The 19,226-nt window shown below is 42.7% G+C and overlaps 1 protein-coding gene across 7 annotated transcripts in view; it reads left to right on the top strand.

Moving 5' to 3' along the window:
* Positions 1-19,226, top strand: part of FRMD4A (FERM domain containing 4A) — a 449,454-nt gene that overhangs the window by 212,652 nt on the left and 217,576 nt on the right. The window lies entirely within an intron of this gene.

The following is a 19,226-nucleotide window of genomic DNA, read 5'->3' as shown; positions in this document are numbered from 1 at the left end:
GTGAAGTAAGATGACGGGGGGGGGGGGTCTTTATTTACCCCCGATACTGTGGTTTTTAAAACATGAAATGAACTTAGAGGTATAAAAGATTTACTGTGTGCCATCAGCTCTTTTCATTCAATGCCAGAACTTTATTTTCATGACAGGGCTTTTATCACATGCAGGAAAACCATTTATAGTTCTGCCTTGCTACTTTGTGACACACTCTTCAAAACTAACTTTAGTTATTTGGATTTTCTTAAAGATGTAGTCAAGTTTGTACTAAAGGGTTTGTTCATTTTTACTTCCTACTCATGAAGAAAAATAATAATTTGTCTCTGAATTGAAAACCCCACCAGCATCTTCCCCTGGTTGAGAGAAAAAGATACGCTTTTTTTTAAAAAAAAAAAAAAAAAAGTCAAATTTCAGAGATACTTTGCATTTTCTTACAAATTTCCTTGAAAAGACAAGTTTCCAAACCAGCAGATATTCTTTTCTTTTTTTTTAATGAAATCTCCAGAGACTTAAAGGTTTGGAGTTCTTGGTGAAGGATGTTTCTGATGCTTCCAAGGGCAAAATGGCTTGATGCAGCAATTTTCCATCATGGATGGGTGCACATCTGTGTCCTTGATGTGTGTCCTTGATGGGTGCACATCTATGTCCCATTGTTTCCAGTGGATATTGTACTAAATAAAACATGAATCTATTTTGTCAAAAATTAAATTTATCAACTATTTTACCATAAAGCCCTTGGCAAATCAAGAGACATTCACAATTTCATCAGCAAAAATACAGTGAAAGAAAAGAAAATGAATAAATTATCATCTCTGCTTTCTTTAGGGTGAATGACCCAGTTAGCCTGAGTGTTGGTTAGCCATCACTGCATAACAAATCATACTGAGATGTAGTGGCTTAAAGCAACCAACATTTATTTAGCTGATGCTGGTGTGATTCAGCGTGTTAGGCTGGGCTCAGCAAGACAGTTCTTCTGGCCTCCCTCAGGCAGCGGTGGTCAGCAACCATCAAGCAGACGCAGCTTGTTTCATGACTATTCAGGAATATATTAAGAGCACATCAAAACGTATCATTTGCTATATCCTTTGACCACAGAGTTTTTGTTTGTTTTTAAGCCTAAGTTCATCTTTTGGACCTAAAAGAGATTGGCCATTTCCATAGCAAAGTACTCTATCCAATGTTCTCCTTTGATGTGAATTACATGTTTCTGATGGTCCTGTAATCTGTCATGTCTGCATTGCTTTTGTTTTATTGCTCTTAGCCAAGACTCCTTCTCTCAAGTGGTAAAAAATAGTTTTTCGTCAAAATTTCTTTTATGGGCTTTTAAATGTCACTGTAACACTAATGGATTTGCATGATTATTGTTTGTTCTCTTACACAAGAGATACCAAGGCTTAGGATTGTTTACAATCTATAATAATTAACCCGTCTTTTCAAGAAGCATCTAAAAGCATCTGACAACTGTAACAATTACTGTTTACTATGAACTCACTCGTTGTGGCTTATTAATGGTTATCTTATGCGGCTTTCAACTTTTGCTCCAAAAATACATTTTAAATTATTGTATTTTCAAAGGTAAAGAAAGAAGACAGACACTGGATGTGGGGAAATGGGACTTTTATACATGCTGATGGGAATGTAAATTAGTTCAATCACTTTCAACAGGAAATTGGCAATACCTAGTATAGACACAAACTTAAAAAAAGCAATCCCATTAAGTGTTTATCCTACAGAAATTCTTGTGCATATACAAAGGAGACATGTACAAATGTCATTGCATCCATTCATTCATTCATTCATTCATTCAGCAAATATTTGAGTACATTCTGTATCTCACATATTATTCTAGGTGCTGCAGAAACAAAATAACAATCCTGACTGCACTGAGCTTACATTCTAGAGGACAAAGACAGAAAATAAGGAAAATATATTACAGGTGTATTGGTGATAGTGCTTTTAAGAAAAATAGAAGAGCAAGGAGACAGGAAGTTTGGGGAGTGGGTTGTAAATTTAAGTAGAATGGACAAGGAAGGCTTCACCAAGAATATACAATTTAGGTGGCCAGATTAAGCAAATAAAAATACAGAAGATTCATTTAAATTTTAACTAATGAAGACTTAACTACTGGAGTTGGGGCAAGATGGAGGACTGGTGAGCTGTATGTTTTAGTTACTCCTCCAGTAAAGTAGGTAGAAAGCCAGGAACTGCGTGGACTGGACACCACAGAGCAATCTGTCTTTAGGCATACTTCATACAACACTCAAGAAAATGTGGAACTGCTGAGATCAGCGAAATCTGTAAGTTTTTGTGGCCAGGGGGCCCGCACCCCTCCCTGCCAGGCTCAGTCCTGTGGGAGGAGGGGCTGTCAGCTCCGGGAAGGAGAAGGGAGAACTGCAGTGGCAGCTCTTATCGGAAACTCATTCTACTGATCCAAACTCCAACCATAGATAGACTGAGACCAGACACCAGAGAATCTGAGAGCAGCCAGCCCAGCAGAGAGGAGACAGGCATAGAAAAAAAACAGCACGAAAAACTCCAAAATAAAAGCGGAGGATTTTTGGAGTTCTGGTGAACATAGAAAGGGGGAGGGCAGAGCTCAGGCACTGAGGCTCATATGCAAATCCCGAAGAAAAGCTGATCTCTCTGCCCTGTGGACCTTTCCTTAATGGCCCTAATTACTTTGTCTCTTAGCATTTCAATAACCCATTAGATCTGTGAGGAGGGCCCTTTTTTTTTTTTTTAATCCTTTTTTCTTTTTCTAAAACAATTACTCTAAGAAGCCCAATACAGAAGCTTCCAAAGACTTGCAATTTGGGCAGGTCAAGACAAGAACAGAACTAAGAGAGCTCTGAGACAAAAGGCAATAATCCAGTGGCTGAGAAAATTCACTAAACACCACAACTTCCCAAGAAAAGGGGGGTGTCCATTCACAGCCATCATCCTGGTGGACAGGAAACACTCCGGCCTATCGCCAGCCCCATAGCCCAGAGCTGCCCCAGACAACCCAGTGTGATGGAAGTGCTTCAAATAACAGGCACACACCACAAAACTGGGCGTGGACATTAGCCTTCCCTGCAACCTCAGCTGATTGTCCCAGAGTTGGGAAGGTGGAGCAGTGTGAATTAACAAAGCCCCATTCAGCCATCAGTTAGCAGACTGGGAGTCTCCCTACACAGCCCAGCAGCCCAGAACTGCCCTGGGGGGAAGGCACTCACCTGTGACATAGCACAGTCATCCCTCAACAGAGGACCCGGGGTGCACAGCCTGGAAGAGGGGTCCACTTGCAAGTCTCAGGAGCCATACGCCAATACCAAGGACTTGTGGGTCAGTGGCAGAGACAAACTGTGGCAGGACTGAACTGAAGGATTAGACTATTGCAGCAGCTTTAAAACTCCAGGATCACAAGGGAGACTTGATTGTTAGAGCCACCCCCCCTCCCCGACTGCCCAGAAACACGCCCCACATACAGGGCAGGCAACACCAACTACACACGCAAGCTTGGTACAGCAATTGGACCGCACAAGACTCACTCCCCCACTCACCACAAAGGCTAAGCAGGGGAGAACTGGCTTGTGGAGAACAGGTGGTTCGTGGACGCCACCTGCTGGTTAGTTAGAGAAAGTGTACCCCACAAAGCTGTAGATCTGATAAATTAGAGATAAGGACTTCAATTGGTCTGCAAATCCTAAAAGAACCCTATCAAGTTCAGCAAATGCCAAGAGGCCAAAAACAACAGAAAATTATGAAGCATATGAAAAAAAAAGACGATATGGATAACCCAAGCCCAAACACCCAAATCAAAAGATCAGAAGAGACACAGCACCTAGAGCAGCTACTCAAAGAACTAAAGATGAACAATGAGACGATAGTATCGGATACAAAGGATATCAAGAAGACCCTAGAAGAGCATAAAGAAGACATTGCAAGACTAAATAAAAAAATGGATGATCTTATGGAACTTAAAGAAACTGCTGACCAAATTAAAAAGATTCTGGACACTCATAGTACAAGACTAGAGGAAGTTGAACAACGAATCAGTGACCTGGAAGATGGCAGAATGGAAAATGAAAGCATAAAAGAAAGAATGGGGAAAAAAATTGAAAAAATCGAAACGGACCTCAGGGATATGATAGATATATGAAACGTCCAAATATAAGACTCATGGTGTTCCAGAAGGGGAACAAAAGGGTAAAGGTCTAGGAAGAGTATTCAAAGAATTGTTGGGGAAAACTTCCCAAATCTTCAAAACAACATAATACACAAATCATAAATGCTCAGCGAACTCCAAATAGAATAAATCCAAATAAACCCACCCCGAGACATATTCTGATACAACTGTCAAACACGGAAGGAAGGAGCAAGTTCTGAAAGCAGCAAGAGAAAAGCAATTCACCACATACAAGGAAACAGCATAAGACTAAGTAGTGACTACTCAGCAGCCACCATGGAGGCGAGAAGGCAGTGGCACGATATATTTAAATTCTGAGTGAGAAAAATTTCCAGCCAAGAATTCTTTATCCAGCAAAGCTCTCGTTCAAATTTGAGGGAGAGCTTAAATTTTTCACAGACAAAACAAATGCTGAGAGAATTTGCTAAACAAGAGACCTGCCCTACTGGAGATACTAAAGGGAGCCCTACAGACAGAGAAAACAAGAAGGACAGACAGACTTGGAGAAAGGGTTCAGTACTAAAGAGATTTGGTATGGGTACAATAAAGGATATTAATAGAGAGAGGGGAAAAATATATATGACAAACATAAACCAAAGGATAAGATGGCTGATTCAAGAAATGCCTTCACAGGTATAACGTTGAATGTAAATGGATTAAACTCCCCAATTAAAAGATATAGATTCACAGAATGGATCAAAAAAAATGAACCATCAATATGTTGCATACAAGAGACCATCTTAGACACAGGGACACAAGAAATTGAAAGTGAAAGGATGGAAAAAAATATTTCATGCAAGCTACAGCCAAAGAAAGCAGGTGTAGCAATATTAATCTCGCGGATAAATAGACTTCAAATGCAGGGATGTTTTGAGAGACAAAGAAGCCACTACATACTAATAAAAGGGGCAATTCAACAAGAAGAAATAACAATCATAAATGTCTATGCACCCAATCAAGGTGCCACAAAATACATGAGAGAAACACTGGCAAAACTAAAGGAAGCAAGTGATGTTTCCACAATAATTGTGGGAGACTTCAACACATCACTCTCTCCTATAGATAGATCAACCAGACAGAAGACCAATAAGGAAACTGAAAACCTAAACAATCTGATAAATGAATTAGATTTAACAGACATATACAGAACATTACATCCCAAATCACCAGGATGCACATACTTCTCTAGTGCTCATAGAACTTTCTCCAGAATAGATCCTATGCTGGGACATAAAACAAGCCTCAATAAATTTAAAAAGATTGAAATTATTCAAAGCACATTCTCTGACCACAATGGAATACAATTAGAAGTCAATACCATCAGAGACTTAGAAAATTCACAAATACCTGGAGTTAAAACACACTCCTAAACAATCAGTGGGTTAAAGAAGAAATGCAAGAGAATTGCTAAATATATAGAGACGAATGAAAATGAGAACACAACATACCAAAACCTATGGGATGCAGCAAAAGCAGTGCTGAGGGGAAATTTATAGCACTAAACGCATATATTAAAAAGGAAGAAAGAGCCAAAATCAAAACTAATGGATCAACTGAGAAGCTAGAAAATGAACAGCAAACCAATCCTAAACCAAGTAGAAGAAAAGAAATAACAAGGATTAAAGCAGAAATAAATGACATAGAGAACAAAAAAACAATAGAGAGGATAAATATCACCAAAAGTTGGTTCTTTGAGAAGATCAACAAGATTGACAAGCCCCTGCTAGACTGACAAAATCAAAAAGAGAGAAGACCCATATAAACAAAATAATGAATGAAAAAGGTGACATAACTGCAGATCCTGAAGAAATTAAAAAAATTATAAGAGGATATTATGAACAACTGTATGGCAACAAACTGGATAATGTAGAGAAATGGACAATTTCCTGGAAACATGAACAACCTAGACTGACCAGAGAAGAAATAGAAGACCTCAACCAACCCATCACAAGCAAAAGATCCAATCAGTCATCAAAAATCTTCCCACAAATAAATGCCCAGGGCCAGATGACTTCACAGGGGAATTCTACCAAACTTTCCAGAAAGAACTGACACCAATCTTACTCAAACTCTTTCAAAACATTGAAGAAAACGGAACACTACCTAACTCATTTTATGAAGCTAACATCAATCTAATACCAAACCAGGCAAAGATGCTACAAAAAAGGAAAACTACCGCCAATCTCCCTAATGAATATAGATGCAAAAATCCTCAGCAAAATACTTGCAAATCGAATCCAAAGACACATTAAAAAAATCATACACCATGACCAAGTGGGGTTCATTCCAGGCATGCAAGGATGTTCAACATAAGAAAATCAATCAATGTATTACAACACATTAAAAGTCAAAGGGAAAAATCAAATGATCATCTCAATAGATGCTAAAAAGCATTTGACAAAATCCAACATCCCTTTTTGATAAAAACTTCAAAAGGTAGGAATTGAAAGAAACTTCCTCAATGATAAAGAGCATATATGAAAAACCCACAGCCAGCATAGTACTCAATGGTGAGAGACTGAAAGCCTTCCCTCTAAGATCAGGAACAAGACAAGGATGCCCGCTGTCACCACTGTTATTCAACATTGTATTGGAAGTGCTAGCCAGGGCAATCTGGCAAGGCAAAGAAATAAAAGGCATCCAAATTGGAAAGGAAGAAGTAAAACTGTCATTGTTTGCAGATGATATGATCTTATATCTGGAAAACCCTGAGAAATCGACGATACAGCTACTAGAGCTAATAAACAAATTTAGCAAAGTAGCGGGATACAAGATTAATGCACATAAGTCTGTAATGTTTCTATATGCTAGAAATGAACAAACTGAAGAGACACTCAAGAAAAAGATACCATTTTTAATAGCAACTAAAAAAATCAAGTACCTAGGAATAAACTTAACCAAAGATGTAAAAGACCTATACAAAGAAAACTACATAACTCTACTAAAAGAAATAGAAGGGGACCTTAAAAGATGGAAAAATATTCCATGTTCATGGATAGGAAGGCTAAATGTCATTAAGATGTCAATTCTACCCAAACTCATCTACAGATTCAATGCAATCCCAATCAAAATTCCAACAACCTACTTTGCAGACTTGGAAAAGCTAGTTATCAAATTTATTTGGAAAGGGAAGATGCCTCGAATTGCTAAAGACACTCTAAAAAAGAAAAATGAAGTGGGAGGACTTACACTCCCTGACTTTGAAGCTTATTATAAACCACAGTTGTCAAAACAGCATGGTACTGGCACAAAGATAGACATATAGATCAATGGAATCGAACTGAGAATTCAGAGATAGACCCTCAGATCTATGGCCGACTGATCTTTGATAAGGCCCCCAGAGTCACTGAACTGAGTCATAATGGCCTTTTCAACAAATGGGGCTGGGAGAGTTGGATATCCATATCCAAAAGAATGAAAGAGGACCCCTACCTCACACCCTACACAAAAATTTAACTCAAAATGGATGAAAGATCTCAATATAAAAGAAAGTACCATAAAACTCCTAGAAGATAATGTAGGAAAACATCTTCAAGACCTTGTATTAGGCGGCCACTTCCTAGACTTTACACCAAAGCACAAGCAACAAAAGAAAAAATAGATAAGTGGGAACTCCTCAAGCTTAGAAGTTTCTGCACCTCAAAGGAATTTCTCAAAAAGGTAAAGAGGCAACCAACTCAATGGGAAAAATTTTTTAGAAACCATGTATCTGACAAAAGACTGATATCTTGCATATATAAAGAAATCCTACAACTCAATGACAATAGTACAGACAGCCCAATTATAATTGGGCAAAAGATATGAAAAGACAGTTCTCTGAAGAGGAAATACAAATGGCCAAGAAACACATGAAAAAATGTTCAGCTTCACTAGCTATTAGAGAGATGCAAATTAAGACCACAATGAGATACCATCTCACACCGATTAGAATGGCTGCCATTAAACAAACAGGAAACTACAAATGCTGGAGGGGATGTGGAGAAATTGGAAGTCTTATTCATTGTTGGTGGGACTGTATAATGGTTCAGCCACTCTGGAAGTCAGTCTGGCAGTTCCTTAGAAAACTAGATATAGAGTTACCATTCGACCCAGCGATTGCACTTCTCGGTATATACCCGGAAGATCAGAAAGCAGTGACACGAACAGATATCTGCACGCCAATGTTCATAGCAGCATTATTCACAATTGCCAAGAGATGGAAACAACCCAAATGTCCTTCAACAATGAGTGGATAAATAAAATGTGGTATATACACACGATGGAATACTACGCGGCAGTAAGAAGGAACGATCTCGTGAAACATATGACAACATGGATGAACCTTGAAGACATAATGCTGAGCGAAATAAGCCAGGCACAAAAAGAGAAATATATGCTACCACTAATGTGAACTTTGAAAAATGTAAAACAAATGGTTTATAATGTAGAATGTAGGGGAACTAGCAATAGGAGCAATTAAGGAAGGGGGAACAATAATCCAAGAAGAACAGATAAGCTATTTAACGTTCTGGGGATGCCCAGGAATGACTATGGTCTGTTAATTTCTGATGGATATAGTAGGAGCAAGTTCACAGAAATGTTGCTATACTATGTAACTTTCTTGGGGTAAAGTAGGAACAGGTTGGAGGTAAAGCAGTTATCCTAGGTTAGTTGTCTTTTTCTTACTCCCTTGTTATGGTCTCTTTGAAATGTTCTTTTATTGTATTTTTTTTTTCATACAGTTGATTTTAAAAAGAAAAAAAGTTAAAAAAAAAAAAGGGAAAAAAGAAAAAAAATTTTAACTTCCAATAATCAATGAATAATTGTTTGTAGTATGTCTCATGCAAAATTTGGGACCTACTTATAGTACACATTTCTTGTCATCTATCTGAAATTCAAATTTAACTCAATGTCCTATATTTTATCTGGCAATCCTTGTGACAATTGAGTAAAAACTTAAAGGAGTAAGGGAGACAGCTAAGTGGACATTATGAGAATGTTGTCGAATGAATGAAAAACTGGGAGGCAAGCACACCGGGCAGAGGAAACAGAACTTGGCTGCTTGTGAAGGGGAAAACTTAGGAGGAAACTTCCCCTCAGAAGAACAGATAAATAACCTGTGGTCTTTGCACACAACGGAAAGAGACAAATGGACTAAATCAAAATATATGAATACTCGGTAAATCTGAAATACATTCTGTAGAATGAAAAATAGATTGGGAAAAGATAAATCTGTTCTGATAACATTTCTGTAAGGTTTAGACACATTCAAAGCAATAGTACATACTGTTTATGGCTACATACATATTTAGTAAAAGGGAAAAACCAACATGAGAATGATATACACCAAATTTAGGAGTCAACCTCTGGGGGAGGAAGTGGAAAGGATGAAAGGTGTGGCTTGAGCTCCCTCTCCCTTTAATAAAAGAGGGAATCAAATAAGCAAATAAGGCTACTGTTTAATCCTAATAGTATTATTTCTTGTACTTCTGCTGAATGCTTGTAATGTTTCACTATTTTAAATACTTCTTAAAGAATGACACCAGATTTCTTTTTAAATCCCACGGAATGTTGGGTACTTTTATATTACGAGGAACTCACCACAGTGGGAAGTGTAACCACCCATGGTTTTGAGTGTATAAACATTTGCTCTAGCAAGCATCCTGTTCAGATGCTGGTAGGTGACAGATATTGGTGAATATGGTCATGGCCTGGAGTGGGAAACTGTCTTCTCTAATTCAGAAAGTCCCACAGACTCTCCAGGCACCCTCAGAAGGCCAGGAGCTCGCTGGTGCCAACTTGCTCCCTTGTCAAATGACACACCCTCAGCTCCATTGTGGACGACGGACAGCCAAGTGTGCCATCGTGCAAACGCTTCATTATTAAAAATGGATAGTCATGGCACCAGGTTTTGTTGAATCTAGAACCCCCCTTGGATTTCCCATTGAACTGAAGATTGAATAACCTTACCAAAGTTGAGCTCATTTTCTACTCCTCTGTGCAGGCTTTTTCCCATATAAAATGGGATTTTTGCTCAGACTCCTAAGAAAAGCAGTAGAAACTCTGGGGGGTCTGCAGCATGTTGGTTGCTGTTCCCACTTGCTGAGTGACCTGGGGCTGCGAGGGTCTTGGCAGGTGGAAGGAACCAGAAGCTCCCGTAGGGCTGTGGCTGTTGTCACACAGCACACCTAATGAGGGATGTCACTCTCTACCAGGCACCTTTAGTGACTGCTTGTCGTGCTCTCAGGCATCCACCTGAAGCAAACGGGGTACCCCCAGATGCTGGATGAAGCTGTGGACCACCTGTGTGGACTCAGATTCTCTCAAGTTAACCACAGGGGCTGGGCAAGTGCTCTCTACAAGAAGGCAGGCAGCACGCTCAGAGAAAGGGATGGAACTGAGGGCACAGTTATTCCGGACAAGGATGTTTCCTCTGATTTATTTACAGGACTTAACTCATCTGGGGACTCATTAAAGCTTGCCACACTTACAGACAGGCCTTAAAGCAAGCATCTCATGTGCACACAAGGGGGTGTGTTACACAGACCACGGACGCCAGGTCTGTGGCCTTCACTGACAAGAGTGCTAGAGATGGGAATATTAATAACACATACTTTATTACATGCCCTGTGCCAACAACCTCACAATATGCAACAGAATCCTCTTAGCGATACCAAGAGGAGGAAGGTAAGCCTGAAAGTGGTATTTGAGCCCAATTTGACACATCCAGGGTGTCACTGACTTGGGCTTACACCCTGGGGCCATCTGGTCTACCACTCTGCACTGCAGAGTCAGAGGGAACTGGGTTGAAACCAGAGGGAATCCCTAAGTCACTGTCTGAAAGCTCCATACCTCCAGACTTAGAATGCCAGGGCAGCACACAAGGGTCCAGGTGACCTGCCCCAGCCATCTGCTTGGGGGTGATTCCGATGACAAGACCAGAGGGAACCCTTCCACGGGCATTATCACTCCCCCGAAACCAACACGGAGACTTCTCGCTGGGGTCTCTTCACTGATTGATTCTGCTTTTTGCTCAAAATTAAGCCTCAGTGGGGAGAACACGCTTAGGACATTGAGACAGACCTAGATCCCAACCTGCCTCTTTGTAGGTTTGGGCATTTGGCAATATATGTGATGTTCCTGAGCCTTGATTTCCAGATCTGTATAAGAATTTAGCTATTTGTTTAGTTGGTTCTGATGGGAAAGCTTCCTAACTAGTTGTCTCTCTGTCTACTATGAAACAAGACCATGTACTGTGCTGTGTTGCTGCCAGGGTTATAGATCACATACATTATAGGCCTAACACAGCCCACTCAATAATAGCTATTATTATTATTATTACTATTAGCTTACCCCAGTTCGGGGCGTAAGGGTTTCCATGGGAGTTTTCTTTGTAAAGCACCTGGGAGGCATTCTCTGAGGACTCTAAAGGTACTTTCCTTCCTTACCACTATGCATTCCCTCTTCTATGATGACAAAAGGCCAACATTGTCCCCAGCCTCTGCTCTAGGCTCAGATGTTCACAGCAGGGTTTATTTGCTTTGTTTCAGGCTTTTGAGAGAGCAAAAGGAGGGGTGGGGATTGGGGAAACTATTTGTGAAGATGTCCCTAAAAACCACGCTAGGGAAGTTCAGAAAATAATAATCATAAAGGAAGTGTAACCTCAGACTTCTGCAAGCAAAGGTCAAACCGATTCAGAGCTGCCAAGTTGAAACTCATAGGAACAGTGGCCGGGCATCCATTTCTAGAAAGAAATTACACCAGCCATTAGGTGTCTTGGAAGGCCTCCACCAAGGCTTTCCGGAGTCTTCCAGGCATAATGCAGGGACCTAGGACAGCTGGCCCTTGGGCTTGGCATCATGGAGGGCCACAGTTTGTTTACGACACACGAGGCCACTCGTGGCTTCGGGATGATGTAACTGAGGCTGCCTTTATTAAAGCAATTCTACGGAACCACATTGAAACACTGGCCACGGTGCTATTTTCTAGCATCGCTGACCCTCCTCCTGTGTTTTATTGGCTGACTGGATGTCATTATAAAAACACATTAGCTGATTATTATGATGATGTTGGACCAAAAGAAAATGATAATTCAAAACCAAATACACTGTACAGATGAACAAATCATAGGATGTCTTACATGCTGGTTTGAATATGTACACCATAAAGGTTTATGTTCTTTTAATCTACTCTTGTGGGGGACAGACCTATTGTGGGTGGGATCATTTGATTAGATTGTTTCCATGGAGATGTGACCCACCCAATTGTGGGTGGGACTTTTTGATTAGATTATTTCCATGGAGATGTGACCCCGCCCATTGAAGGTGAGTTTTAATTAGTTTACTGGAGTCCTTAAGAGAACTCAGAGCTGACACAGACCCAGATGCTTGGAGACACAGACAGAAAGACATTTGGAGATGCTAAGCTAAGAGATGAAGCCCAGAGTTTGCCCTGGAGAAGCTAAGTGAGAACCCACAGATGCTTAAAGAGAAAGCCACTGGAATCAGAAGCTGAAAGCAATACAACCCGAGAGCAAAGGACCAGCAGATGCCAGCCACATGCCTTCCAAGCTGACAGAGGTGTTCCGGACACCATCAGCCTATCTTCAGTGAAGGTATCCTCTTGTTGATGCCTTAGTTTGGACACTTTTGTGGACTTAGGACTGTAAATTTGTGAACAAATAAATCCCCTTTATAAAAGCCTATCCATTTCTGGTATTCTGCATTCCAGCAGCTTTAGCAAATTGGAACACGCTATCAAATACAGTTCTGAGAGCAGAAAGAAACCAAACTTGCCCCTACCCTCGAGGAATTCCCAATAAAGTAAAGATAGTTGTTACTTGCTGAGTGCAGAGATCTGTGCAGACTATTTTAGGACCACAGAAGAGGAGAACCTCGGGGAAGGCTTCCCAGAGAACAGGAGGTCCCGGCTGAGTCTGAAGAGTGAATGGGGGTGAGCGAGAGCGAGCCAGGGGAAGGGCCGGGAGGAAGGGCAGATGTGCAGAGGTGCAGCCTGGGTAAAGCAACAGACAGGGGCGGCCTGAGGTTCTGGTTTGCTGAGAGCTGAGGCCAGCAGGGAATTGTGAGCCCGTTTCCCACCAGGCTGTCAGCAAACAGGGAACAAGGACTGCCTCAGCCCTCAACAAAAGCACCTGTTCACAAAGAAAGACCAAGAAGCTTTGTCTTTGCCCAAGGAGCCAAGAGGTGATTTTTTTCAGACACGGAGCAGCATGGTCTTGTTTCATAGTAGACAGGGAGGCAAACAGTTAGGAAGCTTCCCATCAGAATTAAGGTGATAACCAACTAAACAAATAGCTAAATTCTTAATACCACCATTCTACATCCAAGAACGTTCATTCAATTTATTTTCTTTATCCATTCAACAAATATTTATCGAACATTTAATGTGTACTCAGACCGTTCTAATCCCTGGAGACTCTACAATAAACAAAACAGACTTAAATGCTGGTTCTTGTGGGACGGACAGATGATAAACAAAATACATAAGTAAATAAATGAACTGCAGAGTCTGTTAGGAGGTGATAAGTATGATGGAGACAAATAAAGCAAGAAGGGATTAGAGCTGGGGATAGTCTTGGGAGGGCGGGTGGGAGGAGGTGCTATTTTTAAGAAAGGTGGACAGAAAAAAGATCTCACCAATTGAGTGCCATCTGAGCAGGGATCTGAGGATGGTGAAGGCGTGATATCCGCTGAGGTCCAGGGGAAGTGCAGAGCCTGAGAAGCTGGGAGAACAGCCAGGAAACTGGGATGCCTGGAGAAGCAAATCCCAGACAGGTGGAACGGCTGGCTCCCTTGGGCCCTGGGCCAGCAGCAGCAGCTCCAGGAACTTGCTAGAAATGCAAATACTGGCATCACCACTCAGACCATCTCTGGAGGTGGGGCCCAGCCATGGTTTTAACAAGCCCTGCAGGTGACTGTGATGCTGGTTTGAGTTTGGAACCACTGCCTTTTTAAAGCTGAGTCCTGAGTCTGCCTCTCTCGCTGTCTCCATATTTCCCCTAGATGAGCGCTGCAGGGTCTATGGTTCAGAAGCCCTCTGTAGATAAACACGCCCAACCTTTTTATTTTCCACCATGATATCTCTTAAAAAGTTAAATCTTGTGCAGCCAATCCCCACTTGCACAGTCTAACCTCCGTCCTATTCGACTAAGTCAGAAATCTGGAAATTTGCTGAACTGAACTCGACGTTATTCTTTACTAAATAATTGTTTGCCGTCATAATCTGAGGCAGCTCTGAATTTTATTTGGGGGCAGGGGAAATCATCGCATCAAGTCTTCTCTCAGTGTTTCCAGCTCCCACCCAACCCCACGGACACATGCTCGCCTCCCTGCCTGAGTCCCCAGCACACTGGCTTTTTTCAATCCTGGCTCCTCTGCTAGCTCTGACTTATCCTTTTGATACATTCTGCTTGCTTGCTTGCTTGCTTGCTTGCAAGACTGACTGATTGACTGACTGATTGATGTCACCCACACATAAGCCTGCAAAATGTTAGAAGCCACAACTGAAAAGAATATTTATTGAAAATTTTTTCCATTCAATTTCACAGATACTTCCATCTTAACTCGCTTTTGCAAAGAAGCAATGGGCCAATGCATGGATAAATATTATTGTATTTCAGCTGGCAGGAATTAATGCTAGGTTCTGTGCGGGATGCAGGTAATCGATGATTGAAAGAAAACCCAAGCAAGAGTTAAGAACACACCCTGTGCAGTCGGATTGCCAGAATTTGATGACTGGCTGTGCCCACTGGCCTTCTGTGGGACCTGGGGTGGGTTACAAATACTCACCTGAATTCTTTGTAAAACGGGGTTAATAACAGGAGCCACCTCACCGGGCTGTTGAGAAGCTGAAAACGATGCCCTGGCACCTGGTTAAGTGCCTGGCATCAACTCTGGTTGTTACCATACGTTTCTAAGTAAATAAGCAGAAAGGGTCTTCCAGGGAGCTAACCTACAGTATTCGCATGTCTCCCAAGGTTGTCGCTGGGAAACAGCTGCTCCCAGGGGATCCTCGTTGCATTAATTAGTTTGTGATGTTTTGATTGATTCCTGTCTTCGTTTCAGAAAGCCCTGCTCTTGGTTTTTGTCACCATGGATTGCACCAGTCTAAACCAAGATTCCCAACCAGGAAAAAATTATAAGCCACTATTGAATGTAATGAGAACACAGCACAATTAGAAAACATAGCTATCATGAGGGAAAAATAAAGAAATGAAACACAGTGATTAGATGATTTCTTTGTGTAACCCAAGGACCATGCTTTTAAGTATTTGAGAGGATGTAGGATTCTTTTTTTTTAATTGGCCCAGGAGTGAAGAGAAAGAAGGGTTGGGTATAAAAATATACTAGGGTTTGCTTGAAACCAGCCAAACACTTTAACCTGCCCCAGAGGGGTCTTTCTCTAGTTGGAGTGTAGAAGAGAAAGATGCCTGTGTTATTCTCCGGAAAGGCAGAAAATGGAATGTAAATCTACATTCCATACGGCACAGGTTAGGAACGAATATACCCACACAGCACATTCTCAGCTCCCACGTGCCAGCCAACTCCAGCCATGATTCCATCCCTACCCAATGGCATATATATTTGTGACCATGCTCCTTGCAAATGGCAGTATCTTTCATTTGTATAGCATATGGTAGTACAGCATGGAAGATAAGAGCTCAGGGTCTCCGAGGGGATGGCTCTGGGTTCAAATCTGAGTAGCAGAATCACTTCAGGCATGCCTACTTGATCTCTGGTTCCTCATGTGCAGAAGGATAAAAAGAGTTTCCACCTCATGGGATTCTTGGGATGACTCAAATAACTAATATTTGGAAAGTCTTTTAGCTTGTACTTAGCACAGGGTAAGGGCTTGGAATAATATTTGTTGTTCATTGTTACCGGTTCTTTGGCTTCAGAATATTTAATGTGTGTCGAATTCATCGTCCTCCCAAGGCTGTGAGATGAATATTATTATCAGGCCCATTGGAAAGGTGAGGAGATGGGCAGCAAAAGGCTAAAAGAGACTTGTCCGAGGCCGCACTGGGACTTCAGGGATGGGGGTGGGGGTCTACCATGACATGGGCTCCTAGGAAGTGGCTGTGTACCCCAGACTCCTCCTCCCCTCCACCCCTCTACCTCCACCCCCCCCCACACACATCGTCCTCCACCCTGAGCTAGGCAGCTGTGTGAATGAATGGAGCCACTCTTCTCCACCCACAATGGTCTTCTAGCCAAGATCAGAGCTGAGGAACTGTATCCCAATTGCCCCCGACATGGTCCCCCCCCACGCCCCCACCCCAAGCTCGCCAGGAAGGAAAGCTGTGACTTCAGATCCCAGAGTTAAGAGCCTGGAACTTTTTAATTTGTGTAGCAGGTATAATTTTTACTCCACAACTTGGGGCATTTAAAAAAAAAAACACCTTAATTTATTTCTCTAAACCCAGTTAAATCTAAATGCGTCCTCACTCACAAGGGGACAGCAATGCCTTCACCCCTTCTCCCTCAGTTCACATGGTGCCTCGAAACAGCAAAAGGGTCCTGACATGACATCCATGCAACAGAGTCATCCCTGAGCTGCTCCCAGCCCAACACCTTGCAGTCCATTTTGAGGTCAAAGACTGCATCCCTCCTGGCCCAGCCTCAGACCCTTTGCAGATGTTGCCTGAGACCCACCTCGTAGAGTTCAGCACCCCATCCTCCCCTACTCCCTCTGAGGGCACGGGGTTGGCAGAGGGAATGGGTGCATTGCAGATGCCAGCTGGCATCCCTTCCCTCTTCTGAGGGTGCTACCATCTTTCTCCATCCTTTCCACCTCCCCATCTCCAAGCCTCAGGGCACCTCCACCCTCTGAAAATTCCGCTCTTCTCAAAACCAAGCTGAGAGGCCAGGGGAGCTCCAGATATTCAGGTCTCAAAGTCCTGTTTGCCCTCTGGAAGGGCAAAGGGAGAGTTTTCCTCCCTCTTTCTTACTCCTCTCCAGCAGCAAAAGCCAACCACACAAAGGCGAGTTTCCATAAACCAGCTACACTTGTCTCTTTTGCAGCCAGCCTCTTTACCAAGTATTAAACTCAGGCTGAAAATGGAGACACTCCAGATTCCTTAATCAGAAGTACATGTTGGGGCTGGTCAGTGGACTGACACTTTGCAAAAGATCTTTTGATTACACATGTGCCTTTGGAAGTAACTGCCTGGCACCGTGGTGGTGGAATCGCTTTCTGAACTCTGGCTGGCAAAGCTTTGCATCTATCAACTCCAGGCCTAACCACTGGAGAGTCAGAGAATATATTTCCTCCCTATTTTCATTAACTGTCTGATAATTTAGGTTTCAGTTTAATCTCATTCATCATGTTTTACTCTGGCCTGGTTCTACCGGGCCTTCAAGTTCTTCAAATACAATTTTTCTTCCCTAAATTCTCATCCATTCCTATTCCAGTCCCCGGGCACAAAAGGCTTGGGGGAGGGGAAAGGAGCTCCCACGCTTGGCACCGGTCCAGGCCACGGGGACACAACAAGAGCAAGTCACACAGCAGCTTACACTTATACAGCAAGTCCCTGTTCAAAGTCCCTTACATATATTCACTGGATCCTCCTAAAACCTCCAAGAGTGGAACAGGACTTAATCCCCATTTCATAGATGAGGAAACTGAGGCACAGAGAGGGTGAGAAACAATCGCCCTGGCACCTGTGCTGCGAACGGGGGCCGTGGCTACCGATTGCAGATGAGTGTTAAGAAGGAAATAAATGGGAAGATGACACAAAGAGCACCTGCGGGAGGCCAGGGAAGGTTGTCTGGGAGGCAGCCTTGGTGTGGAAACCTGGAGGACAAGGAGCAAGCTACACCAAGAGTTGGGGGCAAGGGGAGCAGGAAATGCAGAAACCCAGAGAGAGAAAGAGTCATTGGAAGGCAGAAAGGGGGCCTGGCTGGTAGAGCTTGGAGGGGTGTGAGTTGGGAGGGGTGGGGGTGGAGAGAGTGATTTGTGATGAAGACTCAGAGAATGCTTCCAGAGCCATCCACAGCCTGCAAGCAGAGTGGCGCCATTATTTGAGGGGCGAGGGGATGAGTGAAAACCTGGCCCATTGGGGACCCAGAAGGGGGTGCCAGAGCTGGTGGGCAGAGGTGACAGGGAGCCTGGGGGTGGGGTGCAAAGGTTAGGCTGGATGGACAAGGAGGCCTGGGGCTCCATCAGAAGGAGTATGGGTTCTCTTCCCAAGGGTTCTGAGCAAAGGCGATCCATGATCAGGTCTGAGTTTGGGGAGATCACCTTGTGCTATTGTAGAGGTAGCATGTGGGAGAGGCAAGACTGGATCCTGGTCACAGGGCTGCCCTCAAGGAACCTGGAGAAATATTTAGGAAGACAGGATGTGAGGAATGAAGAGAAGGAAGGAGATACGGGACACCTCCATCCCCATCCCTGGCTTGGGGGTCATGGGGTGCTAGATAGGAAGAGTATTTGGTGCGTGATGCCAAATTCCGTTTAGGAGGCTGGAAAAGCAGCAGGCCAGGGCTCTTCTGAGCATGGAAGAGTGAGACATTGTCCGAACATTTCCTTAATCCTCCCCTTTAGGTATTCGCGGTCCAAACAAAGGAGAGATCGTCTACTTACAATGAAATAATATTTGCTTTGAGGGCCTGGGAACACAAGGAGGTAGGCCTCAAGTGCGCTGTGAAAGAATAGGATTTAGCATTAGAAGAATCATCAAGGAATCCACAAGAACAGAAAAACCCCCTTGGAAGGCAGCTTTCCATTGCTCAGATTCAGATAATCAAATCCCGAGTCTGTGACAATGACAGTTTGACAGAAGACAGGCCATCCCTACCAGTCTGTTCACCTTTTGCTCCAACACCAACTCCACGCAACTTTCCCTTATATTGATCCTGAGAACTCTCGTACTTAGAAACGTTTCCAGGAAAGTACCCACATCTCTAGGAAAGGACGCACCCCCTGTCAGGAATGAGTTCATTTTTAATCAGTTCGAAGACAGGATGTGACAGATTCCTTTTTACTTAATATTGTGACGCTAGAACTACCGGGGTCTTTTAGCCCGTGGTAGGAGGGAAACCAAGATTCCTTTTAGAGAGTGAAG

This window comes from Choloepus didactylus, chromosome 8, assembly GCF_015220235.1.
Source record: "Choloepus didactylus isolate mChoDid1 chromosome 8, mChoDid1.pri, whole genome shotgun sequence".
Classification (NCBI taxonomy): domain Eukaryota; kingdom Metazoa; phylum Chordata; class Mammalia; order Pilosa; family Megalonychidae; genus Choloepus; species Choloepus didactylus.
The sequence above is the reverse complement of the archived record's forward strand: the minus strand, read 5'-3'. Positions and strand labels throughout refer to the sequence as shown.